Raw genomic sequence first — 6411 nt, 5'->3', positions numbered from 1 at the left:
TTCTCCTTTTTAGGAATGTCTCGAGGATATCGTGAAACCATACATCGCCAACATTGAAGGAATATCATGAATGTTTCATTATTTTTCTATTTGGTGTTGCAGACGTCTAGCATGGTTATAGCATGTTGAATGTCATAGGAATATTGTGTTATGAATTTGTTGACCAATTCATCAAATGATTTGATAGGAGGTGTGATCTTGGATAACCATTCCATTGTTTGTCCTCCCAAACTTCTTGGGAATAACCTCATCAGATAGGTGTCATCATGAGAAAATTTAAGACTCATGGTACAGAATTCTTTGACATGATCACGGGGATCGCTTTTTCCATCGTACTTGTCAAATTTAGGTATGTCTGAGTTTGGAGGAAAAGGGATTATGTGCAATCTTTTGTCAAAGGGATAAGGACAAATTTCATTTAATGAGTATCGTACTATCATCCCTTGTTGCATGTCTTGCATTTGTCTTTGTAACATTTGCATTTGTTGAGTAAGGGTAACCAAAGGCGCATTGTTTTGCCGAGGGAAGAGTTCTTCCATTGCATTAATCCTGGGTTGAAATGGTGTATGGAATGGTATGTTTTTCTCGGGGATGTGTTGCTCAAGGATGTTTTGCCCTAGTGTATGTTGTTCCGGTATGTTTTGCTTGGGGATGTCTTGTTCAGGGTCGTGTGCTTCCCCTTCTCATTGTCGTTCTTGATATTTGTAATGTTGAGGTCTCATTCTAAACACGTCTGTGTCAAAATCTTTAGGGAGTTTGACCCCTTTTCTTGTGAGCATGAGCAAGTATTTTTCCTTGTCATTTTCCATGAGTCTTTCCACAAGTTTTTGGAGTGAAGCACTTTCTTGGCATTCCTGAAGAAGTTCTTCATAAATTTCAGTATCCTCTATATGTGGACCTTCAAAAGGATTTGATAACCTCCGATTCATACTAGATTCTGCTTGTGCCTTGCTTTGTTTGTTTTGTTGAGAGCGAGTAACAAGCATTTTAGTAGAAACTTTTCGTGACAAAGGGGATGAAATCCCCTTTGATATTTTGCTCTGAGGTTGGTGGTTCAAATTGGGGTATGTTGTAAGTGATGCACTCATTGGGAAAGAATGCTGGATTGATCTTTCCTCCACGGTTTATGATTTGATTGAATAAGGATTTTTGACAATATGCTCTAGTCTTTAAAGGCTCTTTGTTAAATTTGTTGGATTTGTTCTGGATATAAAGTTTGACGTGGTGAAGGAATGTTCGATGAGATTTGAAGAGTTGACGATTGATGTATAAAAATTTGTTTCTTTTGACAAATTTGGAAAAACTTGGTTGTTGTTTCTTCAACGTGGTGTTACGATAAATATTCTTTCTTCTTAGAATATGGGGATTAGTCATGCATAAATAATCAATGGTTTCCTTTGAATTGTTTTGGATTCAGTTGATCTTGCTTTGAAAACTCAAGTTTTACTTTATCAAAGTGAAGGTTTAGATGCCCCCTCACAACAAAGCGTATCAAATGATATGGATAAAGTCTCCTGATATGGAAACTTGATTTGACAACCTGAGGTTTTAAACAAGTGTTTTTGAGATAAAATTCGTGAGATGATAAAGGACCTATTTGTTACTTGTGATGATGTTTCCTGATTTTCATAGGATAGATATGTTTTATCGTGCAACCTATTTTGGATTTTTACAACTTTTGTTTGACACAAATTTTGTTCAAGAAATAGTTTTTAAAACGCTATTTTTGATACTCTGCTTTGACGAAAAATGATGCTGATGAAAAGAGGTTTCCAAACATGTCTTCTAAGTTTTCAAAATTCTTCACTATTTTTCCCCTTGTTTTTCTGGGTTTGGTCACGCGCTAAAACAGAGACGGGATGCGCTACAGAAAGTTTTCAATGCGCTAAGGAAAAGACCACACGTGCTAAGCTTCCCTCGGCTACGCGCTAACTATTTTAGACTACTTATCTGATTTTTTGTCTTGCCCAAAAAGTTATGCACTAATATGGGCCTGGTACATGCTAACTGTTAAAGCTTACGTGCTATTGTTTGACTCATATGCGCTAAGCTGATGCTTCAATGCGCTAGGCTATTTTCTGGATACGCTAACTATTTAATGCTATTTTGAAATTTTGGTAGAACGCTACTGTTTCAACTGGACATGCTAACTTGAAGTTCTGATGCACTAAAAAAAGTACCACACGCGCTAAGAGGTTGTTCTCACGCGCTAGACTGTCCTGATATTTTCCTTTGGTTGGTTTTTTGCAATTTTTGGATTTTTGTTATGAGTTTTTCAGTTTTGATGGATGATTTTCTGAAGTAATAAATGCAAACATAGCACCAAAGAGACAACCATCTTGCTTAATCTAACAAAAAGTGTATGTTCTGCAAGGATGTGTTCAAATCCCCAATGTTTTAACAAGTTTGGATACAAATAATACACTTCAAGAAGACTCTTTATTCAAAGGTCATAAGTAATATCATAGCCCACTAGTCTCGATACTTCGTCAGCTCAAACAGTCGTGTCACCCCCTAGGGGGAGCCCATTTTTTAACCTTTTGCCAGAAATTAACTCAAAGTGAATTGCTTCACAATTGAGTAGTTATCTTGGGAGATATATGGTGAGCGATCTTGGGGGCGGATTCTTCTCCACCCTTGCACTATGATATTACAAATGTCTGGTTACTGACTTGGCTCAAGGTTTCTATTTCTATGGTTCATAATCAGGCTTCCTGTTCGGCCATCAGTGATAAACTCCCTCAGGAGGCTTCCCAACCTTTAGAACAAAGACTTTACATATCACAAGGATATTGGGGGAAGGCTAATAGCTGCGCACAACCATTGAAAAGGACTTTCATCACTTTCCACTTTTGATTATAGTGGATTGGAACACTTGGCATCAAAGTCATTTCCCACTTAAGTCATTCCCTTGACACTGGCCATAAATGGCTTTAAGAGTTGATTTCAACTCCTCGGGAAGGTAGACCTGCTAAAGGATTTATTGCTTGAAATACTGAAAGCATAAGAGTGGTTTAGCTTTTTGGTCACCCAGTTAAGGGGAGAGCATATACCTTCCACTTTTGAGACAAGGCAAACAAAGTTCTTTTTACCTTTCAAGTCAATGATTTGCTAACTTCTACTTGGAGATGTTGCTCCAACAAGCATGGTGTTATTTTTATTTCCTCAAAGCAATGATTATCTAATCTAGCAAAAGAATGTGGTCAACAAAGCAAAACTTCGATGTGGTCAACAAAAGAAAATCGGAAAAGGGGAAGAACTTCCCTCTTTATTTTGAACAAAATAGGACAAGTGTGATTCTTTTACTTTGCAAAAATGAAGTGAATCCTTTTATGCACCAAAGGATGGTGAAGTTCTTTTTAAAGCTATCTTTGCCAAAAGAAATATTGTTTTGTTCTTTTTACAATCCAAATTGAGAATTTTCTCTCCTAGAAAAGCAAGAAAAATTGTTGTTTGTGGTTCGTTTTACAACCCAAATAAGGTGAGTTCAATTTTATTTAACAAGAGTTAAAAAAAAAATTAAAATTTTAAATAACTTAACTAAGTTGTAAAAATCTAAACTACGCATAACTCTAAAAATAACTAAGCTCATCCCTGCAATAAGATGTTAGAAATCCTGCAAAACATCAACTTAAAACGGTTAGAAAGATTTTGGATCTGGTGGACTTCTACAAGTCTAACTTTTAAGTTTGGTTACAATTTTATTTTATTTTCTATGGGTGATGTGCTACAGGACAAACTGTACGTGCTACAGAATGGGCTAGATGTGCTATCAAACATACCTGATGCGCTAAGTTGTTTTCCAAAAGTACTAAACTGGTTTCCAGATGCACTGCGTTGTTTTTCTCTTGTGTCGAGACCTACATGAAAATATTAGTGGGATGATGTGCTAATTTAAAGGCCTGACGCGCTATAAGATAGACTGCACGCGCTAAACAGTAAGCTTGATGTGCTATACTGTTAACTAGATGCACTAGGGAATGTTTCCCATGCGCTGATTCTTGTTTCCCGCATACATGCAAAAGAGGTTAAATTTAAAAACCAATTTGATATATGGGGTTGGGCCCCATAGTGGGCGCAAGAAATGTATGCGGGAAAAGTGGGTCGATAGAACTCAATATGTAGAAATAATGGAGTCTAAGGAGCCTTGTTCACACACCCACAAGACTTTTTGGTGCAAGCTATGGAGTCATGAAGTATGGCTCAGCTTCCCAAGGTTGGTTCCATGGTTCTCTATCTCACAAAGTCCCTCAAACCAATGTCTTTGCTCTCAAATCACTGAGCAAAGTGGTTTAGGGATGACAAATGCAAGAAAAAAGGATGTTTTGGTTGATTTTAAGATAAAATGCATCCTAAGCTATGCATGATCCTATAAAATGCAATAAACTAGTTTATAAGATGACAAGATTAGCAACAAGACTATCCTATCATGATATACTAGTCTATGATTTAGCTAAACGATAAGGAAAATACTCTAAACATGCATATTTAGATTAATTCCTATTTAAAAGAGAGGCTAAATGATGAGCACAAATGATATATTAAAACTTGCATGGATTTGAGTATAAGTGTGATGCTAGAGACTTGGATGATCAAAAATGGAGGAATGAGAGCTCTATTTATAGCAAAAATAGGGTAATGGATGGTCAGGATTGAAAGAGTTAATCAAGGGTTGAGTTTGAAAGTTGGGAATCCATGTTTGCAATTGGCACCAATGAAATGGTGACAAATTTCAACATAAGACTAGGTGAGAGGAGATGTAAGAAGCATTAAATGCTTGAGAAGGCCTCATGGTTACCCTAGGGGTTAAGGGTTAAGGTTAAGTTAGAGTTATCCATTGGATAAAGCTTTTACCCAAAGGATAAACTCTTGTGCAAAGGTTAAAGAGATAACTATGGTCAAAGCAATAAATGCTTGATGAGACCCTTGGGTTACATGGAGGTTGAGTTTATGGAAATTCTTTAACCATGCTAAAGAGTTGAGTTAACCATTAATGGTTTGGGAGACTTTCAAAGTTAAGTGGTTGAAGCCGTTAAGGGTTTAAAAAGACTTTGAGGGTTTGAGAAGTGACTTCCCCTTGCTTAGGGATGTGACAAAGTTTAGGAGATTGGTTTAGGCTAATTGGAAGTGATTAGAAGAATCTAGAACGGGTTAGGAATAGGGTTCAGGAAGCAAGTGGGAGGTGTAGGATTTTGCAAGTGGATGAAGGGATAATAGGATTTTAATTGAATAAAATGAATTTAATTCAATTTGGTTGCAATTGGGGAAATTAAATAAATTAGATCTATTCAATTTAGGATAACTATTTAATTAAATTTGAATTTAATTAAAAAGTGGATAGGGGTTTTAATTGAATAAAATGATTTATTCTATTAAATGGTAAAAGAGGTATAGTGAATTTAATTTAAATAAATTGAGTAATTTACTTAATTAAACAGAGGAATGTGGGTTATTCAATTAAATTGGATTTAATTAAATAGAGAAATAAACATAAAATATTCATTTAGGAATATGGTGATTTTTATACATCTACATTTTGCCCCTCTTTGAAGTGACATGTGTGCACATGTTATTTCAAAGAAAATGATTTGTCGTCAAAATTTGATTATGATCAATGTTGTTTTCAGATTTTCATGTCGTGCCCTAGATTTGATGTGTGATGCCCCAGATTTGATGTGTGATGCCCTAGATGTGTGATTTGGTTTCAGGAAGGATTCATCCTGTATAAGACATGGATGATCATAACATCTGGTTTTAGGAAGGATTCATCCTATATAAGACATGATCAGAACGTCTAGTTTCAGGAAGGATACATCCTGTATAAGACATGAATCAGAATCAGATCATCTGGTTTCAGGAAGGATACATCCTGTATAAGACATGATAGAATTGATTAGGTTTGATTGATTGATTTGATTTGATATGGTTGATTAGATAAAGAACTGACATTTTGTTGATATCAAGATGCTGAAATATTTGGATATGTTGATTGTTGGTTCTGTTGAGAGAGATAGCATAAGATTTTTGCTAGGTCAATAATATCATGAAAGAAATATGAGTCATCATTCTGATTGCGTATACACTTGTGATGATACTTTGATGATTCCTGCGATATATTTAACCTTCGATAAAAGGAGCTTGTAGGGTGCCATGCAAGAATGAAATGCAAGCTAAAATGCAAATGAAATGCAATAGAATGCAAAGCTATGACCGGACCAGTCACTAGATTATTTTGCATTTTTGTCATCATTGAGCTTTTGAAATGTGGGAAGTGAGTGCAAACATTGATGGTATAATTAAACCATGATGACCTGAGCACTTCTTTCCTGGATTTTGATATAGCAAGTTAACACAAGCATCGAGGTATAATTGAACTGAGATGACCTGAGTGTTGTTTGCATAAAACAGGTA

The sequence above is a fragment of the Cryptomeria japonica genome, chromosome 9 (assembly GCF_030272615.1).
Source record: "Cryptomeria japonica chromosome 9, Sugi_1.0, whole genome shotgun sequence".
In the NCBI taxonomy this organism is placed as follows: Eukaryota; Viridiplantae; Streptophyta; class Pinopsida; order Cupressales; family Cupressaceae; genus Cryptomeria; species Cryptomeria japonica.
This window is presented reverse-complemented; position numbering follows the sequence as displayed.